This window comes from Notechis scutatus, chromosome 4, assembly GCF_049901735.1.
Source record: "Notechis scutatus isolate UNSWTSFEM ecotype Mainland chromosome 4, rNotScu1.2, whole genome shotgun sequence".
Taxonomy (NCBI): Eukaryota; Metazoa; Chordata; class Lepidosauria; order Squamata; family Elapidae; genus Notechis; species Notechis scutatus.
In genome coordinates, this window is record NC_142012.1 from 151,587,188 (window position 1) to 151,604,212 (window position 17,025).

Here is a 17,025-nt window from a genome sequence, read left to right on the forward strand (position 1 = left end):
TTCATTTTGACCTTCTGCTTCTGCCCCTTAAACTTCTCAACCCTCCTGCTTAATGTCATTAAGGCATCCCATTTTACAGAAGGGGACACTGAGGCTGACAGTTAGTGGCTGTATTCACACAATGAGCGAGCCACGGATTCCTTAAGAGTAACCATGGTGGCACAGTGGTTAGAATGCAGTACTGCAGTACTACTGCTGATTCCCTGTTGCCAGCAGTTTGACTCTCACCTACTCAAGGCTGTCTCATTCTTCCGAGGTGGGTAAAACGAGGACTCAGATTGTTGGGGGCCATATGCTGACTCCGTAAACTGCTTAGAGAGGGCTGTAAAGCACTGTGAAGTGGTATATAAGTCTTAAGTGCTGTTGCTATTATGGAATAAACTACATTAGCTGCACACTGACTTTAGCTTACAGACCCATCACGGCTGCTTTCATACAACATGCCAAACCAAACTAAACACCTGCCTAGTTCTTCTAATCACCCAGTGCCATAACAGAGGCTTTCAGTGATTCTGTGAGTTCATGGTAGGCCTTGCAGGTGGTGGAAATAATACTATATAAACAGAACATGGAGAAAACAAAACATTCTTGCAGTTAAATTCAACTCTGGATGAAGACGTTAATACGGTTTTCTTATCAACAAAAAGTTATATAGCCTTTCTTTTTTGTAGTCTCCAGCGCTCTAGGATTTTCTCATGGTCTCCCATCCAACAGTTAAGTAGATTCTCTTCCGACCTTGCTTAGCTTTGCAGCTTACTCTAGGTCTGACAAATGCTGTCCAGAAACCAATCAAACCCTCATTCTAGGCTGCTACCTGGTCATCCTCCGGATTTCTGCAGCCCAGACCTCCTCCGTCGCCACGTCAAGAGGAACAGGCCGGCCTGGGGCAGTTTTCATCGCCAGGAGAGGCATGGGGCTGCGACCTGGAGAAGGAAGGAAGCGGCTTTCCAGGTGGGGGCGCCAAGTATTGAGGCGCCGGTTCACCTGCGTGCCTCGTCTCTCCTTCCCACCCTCCCTCTGTCCATTCACTCAGCGCCAGCGTCGGTCACTCAGTCAGCCAGTTGCCGGGCCGCTATCCCGGGCGAACGAAGAGGGATGGAAGCCGGCTTTCCTCGCACCCAACTCCCTAATGCATCGGCCAAGCTGCCTGTTTGGAAGCCCGGTTCACACGTTCGCTCGGCGTTCTCCACGACGAGGAAGAGCCGCAGCGTTCTTTCTCCTGCAGCCCCCCCTTTTTTTAAATCGTTTTCTGTCTGCTGGTTGCGCCTTCTTTTCGCGCCTGCCCGCTGAGCCAGCATCAATACAACGAAGAGAGCTTTCCCAGAGCCAAACGCAGCCCAAAGTCGCTAAGGCTGATCTGGGGGTGGGGAGGGAGGGGGAAAAGGACTCCTTACGACCCCTGACTTGGAACTCCATAGGCTGCTTAGGACAGAGATCCCCAAAGTTGACAACTTTAAGACTTGTGGACTTCAACTCCCAGAATTCTCCAGCCAGGAGAATTCTGGGAGCTGAAGTCCACAAGTCTTAAAAGTTGCCAAGTTTGGAGACCCCTAGCTTAAGATTTTGACAATTGATCTGGGGACAGAGGAGGGGCAAAGAAGATAAGGCGTGTGTTTCTGTTCCTCCACCACAAACACACTTTTCCCCCACCATCCAGCTTTTGAAGAAGGCCGCAGCTCTTTTGGAAAGAAAACCAGAGAGAAAGAGAGGGAGAGAAAGAGAGAGAGAAAGAAAGAGAGAGAAAGAGAGAGAAAGAGAGAGAGAGAGAGAGAGAAAGAGAGAGAGAGAGAGAGAGAGAGAAAGAGAGAGAGAAAGAGAGAGAGAGAGAGAGAGAAAGAGAGAAAGAAAGAAAGAGAAAGACAGAGAGAAAGAGAGAGAGAGAGAGAGAGAGATGCTTCGCTCCCCAACACCCCCACCCCTGGCCGCTCTCTCGCCTCCTTGATCGCGGGATTTGTTGCGCCATTGTCTTTGTGCAGTGAACTCTAGTGAGCGTGAGTCAGCCCCGTCGCTTATACTGGGTTCTCTTGGCTACCAAACGCAGGAAGATTAATTCAATCATTGTCGGGCAATTATTGTTTACCAAGAGGCAGCAGCGCTGGATGTCAGGTTTCGCTGTCAAGAAATTAAAACTCTTGAACTGGCCCCGACCAAAGCGGATACGAATTTGTTGTTGTTGTTGTTGTTCAATCCGAGTGGAAATTATTAATTATTGGTATTACTAAGGAGGAGGAGAATTCCCAAGAACTCTGCGGTGGGACTAATTGGTCTTAAAACCAATCCCCCGCCCCTCTCCCCCCTTTTTTTTTCTGGGGATGAGTTCTCCAGATCGTTTTCCAAAGACAGTCTTTTATGACGACCCCCTGACCTGGCGAAGGGTGGGAGGGCGTGAAAGTGGCGCAGCTCGGAAAAGCGGGGAGAGGCAGCTGGGGTGGGAAGTAACGCTCCCCCAAGTCCCCTTGGGCTATAATTATTAGAAATTAATTGGGTTCAGGACCCTGGGTAGGACTGGGTAAATTAATAGCGCGTCTGGTTGCTTACAGTTGAATGTTTAAGACCACAGGAGAGAGAGAGAGAGAGAGAGAGAAAGAGAGACACCCAGACAACACTTAGCCCCCCCCCCCCTCCTCCTCCTCCTCCCAACCCCATACTTCTTCCCGGAACAGAGGTGAGATTTTATATTTAAAAAAGCAATTTTTTAAAAAAACAATCCTTTATCTTCTCCCAAGAGGCCAGCTTCGTTTTTCCCCCCTCTTTACAAGATCCGCTGCCATTGGTGGCGGTGAGCTATCTTGGTGGAGGTATCCCCATTCATTAATGGGGGGGGGGGGGCTCCATTAATCTTGGCGGGGTCTCTGTCTGTCCCGGGCCACTGTTGACTTTGTTGTTTCTTCGGATTTATTCGCCCCACGCTATGTTTTTTTTCTCTCTACCCAGCCTTGCCCTACCCTACCTTTCCTCTCCTTCGACTCCCCTCCTCTTCCTCCTCCTCCTCCGGGGGCTAGTTAGGGGTTAAAATCAAAGCGAAGCTCCCCTCCTCCTCCTCCTCCCATCGCCGGTACACTTGGAACTGTCGCGCTCAGAAGTCAAAGTGGGAAAGGAAGCCTCGGGCAAAAGGAAATTACTCCGAGCTTTCGTGACCTTTCCAAGAGGTAATCAATCAAGTGATCAACAGGGGTATTTATCATTTCTCGATGGGGGCTACTTTACAAATGCACGAGGAAGGGGCGGGAGAAAGCGCAGGGGAAGGGAGGAGAAAACACGCGCGCCGGTTCAGTTTGACTAAGCCTCGAAATGGGAGCCTTCCTCCAACCAGGCGCCCCTTCTGAAGGGCGGGGAACTACCCACTCGCGACGCCTGGGCGGACACCCGTGGGAACTGGCAGTCCAACCCGTCCGGAGAGCGTCACGTTGGCAAAGGAGGAAAGCACTTATTTAACTCACCAAGCCCCGAGTTCCTAGAAAGAGTCGACCTTAAGACGGGCTCTAACTACAATGATAAGGAGCAGCTTCTGTAGGGTTGGAGCCGAGTCCTATAGGATAGGACAGGGGGTCTCCAACCTTGGCAACTTTAAGGCTGGAGGGACTTCCAGGCTTAACGTTGCCAAGGTTGGAGACCCCTGGTATAGGAAATTCTGCTTTTTTTCCCTCCCTCCCGCTCCCAAACTGGCCACGTGAAACGGTTGCCGCGGGTGTTTTCAGGCTCCAATCTTTAAAATAAAAAAAACGAGAGGGGGGAGACTTGGAAAGGTAAGGCTAACCGAGCCTGCAAAGTGCAAAATAAACGCGCGGAGGGGTCGGCTTAAAAACCCCGTGGCTTAACAGAGGCAACCTTAAGCGCGCTTGCGCAGGAAGCAGCAGCGCCGCCGCCGCCAGAGTAGGGGGGCGCGCTCTTATTCTCGAAAGCATCGATCGAAGAACCGGGGCGTTGCGCTGCCCACCCGCGGTCTCCGCTGGCCCCGAAGGGGGTTTCGTTCTCGCCCAAGCGGGTTGGAGTGGAGACTCGTTGGGCTGCAGAAGGGCGAGGAACGGACGGTGGGGGTGCGGGGGTCACGCCGGGTTGCTAAAAACCCTGTGGTTGCCTTCCTCCTCCCTGCATCAGGAGAAGCTCCCTTTAAAAAAATCCCATGGGGGGAAATAAGAGGGCTTCAATTCCCCCATCCTCCCTCTTTAGCAGGGAGCCCCCCTCTCCCCTCCTTTAACCTCGTAGAACAGGTAGCAAAAGCAGCACGCGGAGAAGGGCGTTCACACACACACACACACACCAAAATGGATACTTTTCTTCCATCAGCTGGCAGCCATCTGATGAGTTGGATTACAAGGCCCATCACACACAGTGTGGCTTCCCATCAGGCAGCGCTTGCTTCCTTAGGCCAGGGGGGGGGAGGCCAGAGAGAATAGCGCTTGCATTATTTTCCAGGATCCCATATTTTGAGCTTAGCTTGTCCTTAGGGAGGTTTTTTTATTTATTTATTTATTCCTCAAACTTGGCAACTTTTTAAGCCCTGTGGACTTCAGCTCCCAGCATTCCCCAACCAGTCATGCTGACTAGGGGAATTCTGGGAGTTGAAGTCCACAGGGTTTAAAGTGGCCAAGTATTTTTTTAAAACAACAACAACACTGCCTTAGTGCTTTAAAGAAATTGGCCCTAAAGGCTATTTCTAAGGAGAGGGATTTCGAGCATCTTCTCACCTGCACATGCTGAAGTGACGTAATATCCGACATCTTTGGGGTGCATCTTCTTATCCCCTTTTTGCTCAACAGTTATGCTCTAGTTCAGGAGTCTTCAAACTTGGCAACTTTAAGACTTGTGGACTTCAACTCCCAGAATTCCCCAGCCAGCATAGCTGGCTGGGGAATTCTGGGAGTTGAAGTCCACAAGTCTTAAAGTTGCCAAGTTTAGAAATCCCTGCTCTAGTTATTACTGTGTGTGTGTGTATGTGTGTGCCATGAGCTGTCATCTCATCCTCAAATAGCTCAGGCTGTTTAACAGCCTCAGTTTTATACTTTGAGCTGTGGTGGGCTTCAACTCAGTGTAATGCTTTACAGCGCCTTTCCACAGCAGTGGCCCAGTCTTCTTGAGGCTCCATATAAACCCAGGTTTAGCTCTCTTTGGAAATTACGCTATACCTGTGTTTATCAAACCAGACTAGCACTATTTAAACCTAGAAATAGAACCATGCGTGGCTGGCTCTGACACCTTATCAGGTTTTCTTCTATTTCCAGAGCTTTAACATGGCGTCTAGAATTTGGGGGAGGGAGGGGGGAATGACTCTGTGGCCCTTGTGGATACTGCTGAGCACCAAGACAGAACTGCTGGACTATTGGCAGTCCAGATTGGTTATCTTATAGCAGAAGGTGGGGAACTATGGCCTTTTTTGACCTGTGGATTTCATGGCCGGCTCAGGAATTCTGGGAGTTGAAGTCCACAAGTCATAAGACGGCCATAGTTTCCCACCTCTGTCACACAGCATTGGGACCACTGAGCATATTCATGATTGATGGCTTCCTCCCTGCCCCATCTCCAAGCCTGTAAGTCTCTTGAAAGATGCCTCAAAAAAGCCCCTTGCCTCCCCTTGCCCAAGCCCACCTGCCATCTTCAGCAGATGGTAGTTTTCCTGCTGACAGGTGATGCTGAGGGAGGTGAAGCCACCATACTAGCAACCTCCACCAATCGCTTTCCTTGACTGGCCCCTCAGTAAGGAGCCCTTGGCCCTGACAATGTAGGGTCTCCAGATCAGATCAGCAAAGGTGAGGATGCCCTTTCTTATGGCTCAAGGAGAATCACTTTTCACACAACTGTCCAGATGTGCTTTTCACCTCCCAAGCCATTTCCAAGGCTTTCTCCCCCTTCCTCCCTCCCTCTCCCCCCCCCCCTCTCTCTCTCTCCTTCCCTCCCTTCCATTGTGGGAAATGGGTGACAAAGTCTAGCAGAGTAGGCTGCCTTTATTCTGATGGGGTCAGAAAAAACCTCTTTCTTTCCTCCATCCAGGATAAGATGGAAAACAGTATGAGAGAGACCCAACAAGAAAGAAAAAAACGATGCTAGCAAGTCCCCCCTACACACACACTTTGTAGCAAGTCCCCCCTACACACACACACCACCTGCACAACACACACACACACACACAGGGAGGGGGAGAGAGATGGAGTGGAGAGACACACACACAGAGAGAGAAAGAGATCTAAAGTCCGCCTTCAATACTGACATCTCAATACAGAAATGGTTGGATGGCGCTGTAAGAAGCTACTGCCATAAATCACTGGTAAGAAAACAGCCATTGCTAACCACCCACCTCTTCAGAGCTGGCTTTTTTAAAAAAATAAAAATCTGAATGATGCCCAAGAAAAGAAGCCAAGCTCGGAAGCACGTAAGATTCGGAAAAAGCGAAAGGAGAGAACGAAGCCCGGATGGCACAGCTGTATGGATGGGGCGCAAGTGGACAGGCTTCAAACTCTCGTCTTGCTGTGCTTGTGTGTATTTATTTTTTTTAACCGTCAAAGGGAATTTTCTGAAAAATAAAGCAGCGTTACTTCCCCAACCTTTATCTCAGAGGATTTATGGCAAATCACTGAGCAAAAGATTTCCCCCCCTCAACATAAATTATTCCGGAGAAATTGCGCGGGGCTCACTGCAGCCTCTGCTCCCCATTCAGAGAATCCTTCGGGTTTTCCTGCCAAACCAGGTGTGCTTTTCATACTTTCCTTAGAACAAGCTTAGATTTTGCTTCCTCAAACTTGGTGGAATCCAGAAGCCAGTCTGGATGTGGTGCCCACCGCGCGGGCATAAAAAGTGTTGATCCTAGCGCCCAGATGAGAAGAAACTCGCAACAGGCTGGCTATGCCCTACCCGGGGGGGGTCAAAAGCTGGGCGAAAACTCTCTTTCGCCATCTAGTGGCCGAGCGGATTTTGGCAGCCCAGAGACAAATCACCTTAGCTAAAGCAGACATCAGAAAAATAACGTCCGCAAACTGTTTTTTATTCATCGTGAACGGCCTTGCATTTTTCCAGGGAGTTAGAGAAGATCCTCCCTTAGACTGTGGGAATGAAACTGCTTTGTGAAAACCTGCAACGGAACACACACACACACGTACACAACACCCACACACTCGTACGGAGTTTCCCTTTTCCGAAATGCCAACTGATTGTCCTGCACTGCCTCCTAGCGGCCACAACCAGGAACGCCGGAGACAAAAGATACGTCACTTCTGGAGGGCGCAGTTTTAAAAAGAGGCGCTTTCCTTCTCCTGCTCCAGGGGTTTTTGCCTACTATGTAATTTATAAATCAGAGCCTGAATGGCTCAGGAGCCGACAAAGCACACAGGGTCTCCTAGATGGCATCTTCAGGCCGGTCGTCTCTGAACCGAAGTCCTCTCTTCACTTCTCTCGTCTGGAACTCCATATTAAGTCATCTTGATAGAGGGGTGTCCAGCCTCTGTTCCATAATCAAATTCTTCCTATTAGGAAGTATTTTTTTAAACATTTAACTCGGAATGCCTCCTCTAAAATTCAGTGGGTCATATTAAGGCTGCGGTGTCAGCCAATCCAAACTCCAGAAAAATACTGAATTTCATCATTGTCATCATCATTGTTGGTCCTACATAGATATTGTGCATCTGATGCTCTCATATTCCTTCACTTTCATTTAATGCAGGGGGAACAATTGCTTCTGACAGCCACACTCCCAAAAGTTGTCAGTGGAACCAGGACAGAGATTAATGGGATTTCATGCATACCCATCTTTCATTTAAGATGATGACTAGGTCTGGGAAGACTTTAATACCATAGAAGCAACTCCAATTGCTGCTTAAGTCATTTTTTTATGTTGCTCCACCTCCCTCCTTTGCTCCTGTGGACCAGGTGTCAAACAGATTTACAAAAGGAGCTTGGGAGGAGTGCTTGACTGAAGGAGGTCGGACAACCCAACCCACCATGGCCAACTTGCCCCACGATAATTTGCCACAGGACAATTCAAGGCTGTATTAATCATTTCATTCTCTTACGTGGGTGACCACATTTTTGTTGAAATTATTGTAACTTGTATTTCTGGATTAACTTTATTATTATTGGCCACAGTTCCTGTTAAATATGCATGACGCCACATTTACGTGAGCCGTCTCATTCAAGAAGGCTCTGGAAGAAGCGAAAGCCGCGGAAGCCTCCGACTCTTCTGCAGCCCAAGTCAAGAGCAGCAGCCAGGTCCACACCACCCAGGCAGCGAGGGGAACACTGGGTAACCCATCCAACTCCAAAAGCAGCGACAGTGAGAAGGAAGATGTCCATCGGGTAAAAACCAACAAACCCGAAACCACCAAGGGAATCAAGCCTTGCAGAAGCTGCAGAGGAAATCCTCCTCAGTTCGCCTGCCATTTTAAGGAAGCGATCTGCAGGCGATGCAAGCGGGAGGGCCACATCACGGAAGCCTGCAAAGCCAGCCAGCCAGCAGACAAACTGAGCTGCAGATATACTCCCCGAATAGACAATACAAAGGTCGGAAGCAATTTGGCGTGAAATTCAAAAAACAAGATGGTGGCCGGGAAGAAGAAGAAACCTGCCGTACAATTGGAGGCTACCCTCACGCCCGTGTGGGACACACAGACACCGTTGAATCCAACAAGTTTCTTACCGAAGTGAGGATTGATGGAACCCTACGGTCGATGGAAGTGGACTCAGGGTCTTACATATCAATGATATTCTGGATGGCCCTCCAGAAGATCAACCCCAACATCTGCCAAAGCAAGCTCCAGCCACAATGAATAATATTAAAGGACTACCAAGGTGACAAAATACCGGTCCTGGGAAAAGAAAATCTGCCACGTGGAATACGGAGATTTTCAGGGTCCCCTACCACTGACAATTGTAGACCAAGATCTATCCAGCCTTCTAGAGAGAGAGTGGTTCGCGCCACTGCAAATCCGCCTCACCGGCATCAACGCAACAGCAGTGACCAGAGCAAGTGCTGGAGATGATCTAGATGTTTTGGAAAAGGAATGCCGCTGCTCGGCATTCTCTCAGGAGACAAACCCACACCCAGCATCTTATCACTGAGAATGCTAAGATGGACAGTTTTCCTGGCAGCGTAGAACTATAGCTTCCTACACAGACCGGGAAAGGACATCCTACATGCCAACGCACTCAGCAGGTGCCCCCTGCCAGACCTAGTGGAAGACCCTGTGACTGCCACGTTGACATGAGCCTACGTTATATGCAAAGTGGAGTCTGATGTACGACTCCACTCATTGGCTCAGCCGCTGGTGGGAAGATTGAGTCCCCGACAGTGGCTGAAGTTTCGGACAGCAGCGGCTATAAAAAGCTGGTGCTGGCCACATTGGTTGCTTTTTGAATCCGGTTTGTAAATAAAGAGTTTCTCACATTCCGAGTCCTCCTCCTTCCTCACCTGCACCCATTCAACAGTTCCACTGAAATTAATTTAACTTTTGTATTTGCTGAATTGTCCCGTGGCAAGTTGGTTGCAGCGAGTTATTATATATGTGGTATTTTACATAGAGGTGGTATTCAGCAGGTTCTGACCAGTTCTGGAGAACCGGTAATGAAAATTTTGATTAGTTCAGAGAACCGGCAAATACCATCTCTGACTGGCCCCACCCACATTTATTCTCTGCCTCCCGAGTCCCAGCTGAACGGCTGGATCTTCTTTTGTTGCCCTGCACAGGAGAATGGAGCTGGAAAGCAGGTTAGTGGGGTGGGGAGAGAATGCAGTCTCCTTCCCCTGCCATGCCCACCAAGCCATGCCCACCAAGCCACACCATGCCCACCAAGCCACACCTTGCCCACCAAGCCACGCCCACAGAACCATTAGTAAAAAAAATTGAATCCCATCACTCATCTTACATATCAGTCATAAACTGCCTCTAAAAAATGAAGGGGTACCAACCATTCTTTACCCTCTAGGAACTGCCCCATACAAGTGGTGGGTGAACATGCAAAGTTTCATCAGCACATACATGGGATCTAGGTTGTGCATAAAACTGTCACCCTTGGTCTATGGAAGACAATTTTTCTTCCAAAACCGGTTCCTGGTGCCAGAAAAGTGGGGACCACTGCTCTACAGAGTTGATCATAGAATTGCCAAATCTTTTCAAAAAAGACATTGATTGCTGCTGTTATAACTTGTCCCACACAGTTCCTTTGGGATAGAAGCCTGGCCTACAAACTATTCACCCTTTTGGGGCTAAACAATGGATCTTAGCCCTGCCATCTTCTACTAAGCTATATGCTTTTCCCATTAGAGTTCCAAAAGATGCTTCAAAACAGGGTCTACAAGATCATCAGCCAAATTTAACAGATTAACAGAGTTGGAAGGGACTTTGTAGGTTATCTAGTCCAAACCCACCCACCCCAAAGCAGGAAACCCTGCACCCTTTCTGACAGAGGGCAGTCCAGTCTCTCCTTGAAAGCTTCCAGTGATGAAGCTTCCACAACTTCCGAAGGCAACTTCTGTTCCATTGGTTGATTGTTCTCACTGTTAGAAAGTTTATCCTTATTTCCAGGTTAAATCTCTCCTTATTCAGTTTCCATCCATTGTTCCTCGCCTGACCTCCAGGTGTTGACCCCTTCCTCACTGTGACAACACCTCAAATATTGGAAGACTGCTATCCTGTCTCCCCTGGTCCTTCTCTTCACTAGACTAGCCATGCCCAGTTCCTGTAACCGTTCTTCATATATTTGAGCCTCCAGCCCCCTAATCATCTTGGTTGCTCTTCTCTGCACTCTTTCTAGAGTCTCAACATCTTTTTTATATTGTGGGGATCAAAACTGGATGCAGTACTCTAGGTGTGGTCTTACTAAGGCTTTATAGAGTGGTATGAGTACCTCCCTTGATCTTGCTCGGTGTGGAGATGCACTGCATTATTATTGACAAACCGTTCTGGCTTAACACAGCTTCACTCTCGCTTGTATACCCAAAATTACCCACAATCAATATTTCTCTATCATAATTTCAGTATGGATCATCTAGGGAATGGCTGGGTCTGAGAAAGAATGAATCATAGGTCTCTGTCTCTGTCTTGTCTGTCTCTCTGTCTCTGTCTCTGTTTCTCTCTCTCTCAAGTTCCAATTCAAATGATCTCAATTGAATTATCCTTTTGAACCAAATTGCCAAATGGACTAGATGCCAAACTGGCAGGATGCCATCTTATCAGTTCTGTAGTAAGAGTTCCTTGTTTGGGTATCAAATCAAATAAATATTCTAATTCAATCAATTCAGTTCATAGCAATGGTTCTGATCAAATTGACTCAATTTTTTGGACTCAAGGTGACAATTCAGTCCAGGTCAATCATTCAAACTGGATCTTGGATGATTTGCATCTCGGTAATAGACTACACTACCAGATCGGGAGGCATAAACCTTTGGGGTCAAAAGTTATAGTTTTGCCACCCATGATATGATGGGAACCAGAAAGTAGGGAGGGCCCCTGATAAAAATTAGCCTTCATTACCCAGTTCCATTTAAATTCAATTAAAGCAAAAGGAAATTAATGAAAAGTCGGTGGGATTCTTTGTGATTTAATTCAATAACGTGTCATGTATCAAATCAATTCTTGTTGCTTTCACGTGAAAAAAGATAGACTTTGGTTGCAATTTAGAAAGGGTCACAGCCAAGGTTTTGGAGTCAGCCCCTATTTTGTTTAATGTGCAATGCCTAATTGATAGTACTACATAAATGATATGGTATTCATAAACAAGGTGCATTCACCAATATACAATTTAATTCTTACCACCCAGCTGTGTAAGGAACAAATCAAGTGTCTTCATCAACCGCTATTCTTTGTTGTTGTTGTTTTCAGTAATGGTTGAAATCACTCAGCACTTCCTAAGAAAATGTCAGCAGTTCAGGAAGATGCAATTTAGCCAGGAATGGTGGTGGGAACATGCTGTTTTATTTTCCCTTCCTTTTTTTTTTCACAAAAGTAGACTCGACCCCATTTTGGGAGAGGTCAACTTCACATATGTGACCTTGGGTGACCTTTGGCGCTCTATGATGACAACATCTACAAGAAATAGCTTGAACTCCTGATCCCTTGACAGTCCACAAGTCATGTATTGGGTGCAGAGAAACCTTGCAATTAATACAAATGCATGTACTTTATGAGATGGATGGCCACAGTGATTAAAAGAGTCTTTTCACTGGTGGCACCATTAGCCCCTGCAACCACAATGTGTGACTGATAGTCTACATATTACAGATTGTCAACTCTATTTCTTGTGATACAAATGCATTCTGGAAATTTATCCCAAACAAGGGTAAATACTTAAGAACACGCTTCAGATAGGGTAGACTGGGGCTTCTCTTTTTTTTCATATGTAATTCTTGAATTACCCTTTGTTTTTCTCTAAATTTTCATTTTGCAAAATTTGGTAACTGAAATTTTTGAGTAGTTGGCTAGGCTGAGAAGTTAAAACAAAATATACAGAGTAAGCATAAGAAGGTGGCAATGTCAAACTGCTTCCATAATTAGAAGCTGTCGGGAACACTACGACGATACTATCCCAAGGAATGACACACATGAATGTGTGTGTGTGTGTGTGTGTGTGTGTGTTTAAAAAAGAACATTGATACTGATTTACTTTAAAGGAGAAAAAAAATCAATTTTCTTTTTTTAAAAAAAAATTTATTCTAGAAAAAAACATTCATTTGACATACATTTAAAAAACAGACAAATCATATATATATATATATATATATATATATATATATATATATATATATATATATATATGTATGTTGTATGTATGTATGTATGTATGTATGTATGTATGTATGTATGTATGGCATTCGGCAAGAAAGGGTATTTTCCCACGTCATTGTAGTTGTTCTTTTAAAGTTGTTCTTTAAAGAACAACTACAATGACGTATGAAATGTAGTAAATATGTAATGTATACATGTAAGTACCGTGAAAACTTAAGAATATATATATATATATATATATATATATATATATATATATATATATATATATATATATATATATATATATATATATATATATATATATATATATATATATATATTTTACAGCATATATTGAGCAATGGTTAATTGTTTTTTCTTTATCTTTATCACTGACGTGATCTGCCTTGTTACAATAACTCCTTCATTCTTTTAATGTTTTAATTTCTCTATATAGTTTATAATTAAATGCATGTCTTCTGTCATTTCCATAACTTATCCAAATATCAAATATTACCTTTTCTTTAACCAATCATACCAAATGTTCCATACTTCATAATAGTCACTATCTTGTTTATTTTTTAACAATTTGGTTAGGCTATCGATTTTCATTCACATTTTTTTTTAAATGCTCTGATTTCTTTCTTCATTTCCTTACTTGTCCCAGCTTCTGCTAACCTAGCAGTTCTAAAGGATGCAAAAATGCAAGTAGAAAAATAGGGATCACTTTGGTGGGAAGGTAATAGCGTTCTGTGCACCTTTGGCATTTAGTCATGCTGACCACATGACCACAGAGATGTCTTCAGACAGCACCGGCTCTTCGGCTTTGTAACGGAGATGAGCACTGTCTCCTGGAGCAGGGAACGACTAGCGCATATGTGCGAGGGGAACCTTTACCTTATATATAATGCACAAGATCAAGATGAATCCAGTGCTCACCCTGCAAAAGCAAGAAACTAAAAGTAAACAAGTTGTTTGCTTCAGTTGAGATCCCTGCTCCAACTGCTATTCTGTAGACCTTGAAAACAATTGTGCTTTGTTTTGGATCACTTTCTGTAAACTCAATATGCTTTTTTTTTTTTTCCATCTTCATTTTCTGCTTCAAAGATCACATTTCAATCTTGCATAATGTTCATTACCGGAAAAACACACATGCACTAAATAGTTGCTGTATGCTTGAAATTACATGTCCATGGCTGATTTAGCAAGGCGGCTCTTTTTCAGATGAAATAAGCAGTTGTAATTAATTGCATATCCTTTAGTGCCTTGGTGCTACTTATACCCCTAAATCCATGGAGGCTAATTTGAAGTCATACATTTCCCTGTCACTCTGGAAAGTATGTTTATATATAGAAGGGGAGGAAAAGCTGCCATGTTTTAGGAAATACAAAGCTATATTTATATAGGCTACACACTTTAGTATCCCTTGCAGGAATTTGACATTTGTATCCCAAAGACAGTTATCATACGTGGAAGTAGATCCTATCAATTTAGTGGAATTTATTCTCCCAAGGGGCTGTAAGCAACCATGGGTTTGTCAGCTTCCCTTAGCATGTCTTACCTACTGGTAGAATAGCATTGCCTCATGATGGAAGCTTCTGGAGAAATGCAACAAGCAAACAACAAACACGGCTTTACTAACCAAGTTTAAAGCAGGGTCCTAAGCAAATTGCTATTCCCTTCTTTTGCTTTTGAGGGCTTTAATTAGTTTATTTATTTTATTTTAATTGGTAGCCTACTCCAATCCTTGATAAAGCACCACTGCTCCACAAACTGCATTAGCTGCCAGCCTTCTTCTTCTCCAGGTTGCAATTCAAGACATTGGTCATTATCTTTAAAGCCCTTCATGGCATGGGTCTAGGCTACTTGAGGGACTGTCTCATCTCACTGGGATTGGCCCATCTCACTCATGCCGGCAGAGGAGCCATGCTGCAGGTCACACCTTTGTAAGCCACCCGGAGTTACTTTGTGGTAAGATGAGCGGCCAATAAATTTGATGAATTAATTAGCTCAATACCCTGCTTCACTATGAAACTATGTAGTCGGGCTTAATTTTGGGGGAGGAAAATGGGGGGAGGGGGATTCTGCCTCTGCCTACCAGCATCCATTGGTAGTCATCTAGCTAGCGGCCTGTCAGTGTGTGAGAGAGTTGAGGGCTGTTTGGGAACTGAAAGAGTATTTGCTGTTTGAGCAAGGAGACAGCAAGGAGCCTGGGCATTGTTTAGCTCAACTGTTCTGTACTAAAGCTGCTTGGTGCTGTGAAACTGAAACCGCTCTCCTCTGCTTGTGTTCTGCATTTCAAACAGATTTCTTTTCAGGTGGGGCAAGGGAGTAAAACTCTTTAGCATCAGAGCGTGTTAATGATAATATACGAAATACTAAAGCTCTGATGGTCATTTCGAAAAATCCTTTCTTAGTGAGCCAAGAAGGTTTTCTTAGAAACCAAGAGGAACATATGTGCCAAACTTCTAGTTTGTAGGCTTTACAGTTCTGGAGAATTTGTGATGATGCATGAGTGGTATTTCGCTTTTATATATATATAGAATAGATGAATGAATGAATGAATGAATAAGGGGAGGGGAGGATGAGTATGCATGGGAATACAAAAAAGGGTATCAATCAACCGGACAAAGATTAGACTGGATGTTCAGCCCACCCAATCTTGAATAGTTCTAAATTTACTTCATCTGTTCTAGGAAGCTACGCTGTGCAATCACTAAAACACAGCTCATTATCCTGTTATGCTTATCTAATCCTCCAGGAAAAAAAGCTCTAGAACAGCAGCAGCTGCTATGGTAAACAGTTCAATTGGAGAGCTTCTAGGCACCTTCCCATCTTTGATGGAATGTAGTGATCAAACCACACGTCCCAATGCCTGGTTGGCTAATGGGGAAATGAGTGATGTCAACCTTGCCAATAGTCTGGGCGGGTTGTCAGCAGCACTTTAAGACTTGGACTTCACTCCCAGCCTTCAGCCAGCTTGCTGGCGAGTTGGGGCAAGTCAATTGCTGCCTGGTCTAGGGATTCATGGGGTACCACACATTTCTTGGAGAAATTCTTTATTTATAAAATGGCAGCTTTTGATTCAGGTGGTATGACTGTATTGATACCAATATGATCATATCCACACCTGGATAATAGCAATAGCACTTAGACTTATGTACCACTTTATAGTGCTTTACAGCCCTCTCTAAGCTGTTTATAGAGTCAGCATATTGCCCCAACAATTTGGGTCCTCATTTTACCCACCTTGGAAGGATGGAAGGCCTGGAAGGTCAACCTGGAGCCTGATGGGATTTGAACTGCCAAATTGTAGGCAGCTGGCTGCAGCAGAAGTAGCTTGCAGTACTGCACTCTAACCACTGTGCCACAAAGACTCCACATAATGTTCCAGACCAGGGAATTTCAGCTAAAACAATTTCAACATTGTTATTTTAATGGGGCTTAGTTATCATTTAAGTAAACTGGGCCAGAATTTACATAACATGACATAATGAAATTTGATTTGGGCTTAGAATATCGCAACAATTTTTTGTAAATTATAGCCTAGGACTTTACATTGCAGGAGCGATGCAATTGGAGAAGGCAGCCAGAATCTGTTAAAACAGCAACAGATGAAAAAGAAGCATCCATGTACGTAGAGTGAGGAGGAGGAGAGTCACATTGATTCTACTCAAACTCCTAGAGCAGTGGTCCCAAACTTGGCAACTTTAAGACTTGTGGACCAACTATAGAATTCTCCCAGAACTCATAGCTGGGAGTTGAAGTCCACAAGTCCTAAAGTTGCCAAGTTTGGAGACCTCTGTCCTAGAGCATATGAAGGAGCAAAGGAAAATCAGAGGATGACTTGCAAAATTCTATAACTATAGCCCAGTATTTTTCAAGCTTGCCCACTTTAAGATACATGGACTTCAACTCCCAGCATAGCTGCATAAGGAATTCTGGGAATTGATGGGACTTCCGGTTTGTCGGCTTCGCAGCGGCGGGATTTGCGATACTGCACGATCCCTGCCCGCTAGCCTTTTGGTGCTCCAACCCGGATGGGTCTGGAGCTAAGGCTGCCCTGTAGGGGTGGCTGAAGACAAGGGGATCCGGAGTGAGGTTTGGGGGTGCTGCAGACCCCCTTGCCAGCCAGCAGAACCCCCTTTCCCAAGGCGGTGCAGCGGCGGTCCGCAATGGCCGCCACAAAGAAGCTGGCAGCCGGGTAAGAATGCGCAGAAGGAAGTGGAGAAAGTTTTTGAAAAGAGAAAGTTTTTCTTGGTTCCCGGGACTCTAAGATATATTTAACAAAATTCCTGGAAATTATGGCTTTCTGAATGATACCTTCTAGAAGAGA